Consider the following 578-nt stretch of genomic DNA (forward strand, 5'->3'; position numbering starts at 1 on the left):
ACCCATTATTAGCGAGAATCTAAACCCAGGATCCAACGGAGGGAAAATTATGCCTTGTAGAAAATGGGGGAAGGAGGGGGGGGGACAATGCTATCACCGAGTTCTGGTCATTTATCTCGCATATCACACAAATCTTACACTTTGTTAGAGGCAGACTTTCCGTGCAACGTAGGTGCTTATACTTACTGACTTACTAGGGTTTAGCGTATGCCCTTGGCGGTTCTGAAGTCATGAGAGAATTTCTGATTTTTTGTAATTTTTCGGTTCTGATTTAACCTTTCTGAGCAACTAGACAGAAATTTCCATACTCTTGGGTTCTCCAAGATGTCTAGTTCTATTTCCAGATCCAAAAATAGTGTCTTTTATCGACATCTTTCATTTAAATCTGCCTCCCTCTTTTTTTTTCTTCTTTTTTGTTGTTTCTGCTGCACCTTAATCTGGCAAAACCATCGGCACAACGCCCATGTGAATATCTAAGGCTGGAAGCGATCACACATCACAGACAGAGGAGCAGCGACGCCGGGCGAGCGCACGCACACAAAAACACATACACTGGGCATACACATCTGATAATTCAT

Source organism: Penaeus monodon, chromosome 19 (assembly GCF_015228065.2).
Source record: "Penaeus monodon isolate SGIC_2016 chromosome 19, NSTDA_Pmon_1, whole genome shotgun sequence".
Classification (NCBI taxonomy): domain Eukaryota; kingdom Metazoa; phylum Arthropoda; class Malacostraca; order Decapoda; family Penaeidae; genus Penaeus; species Penaeus monodon.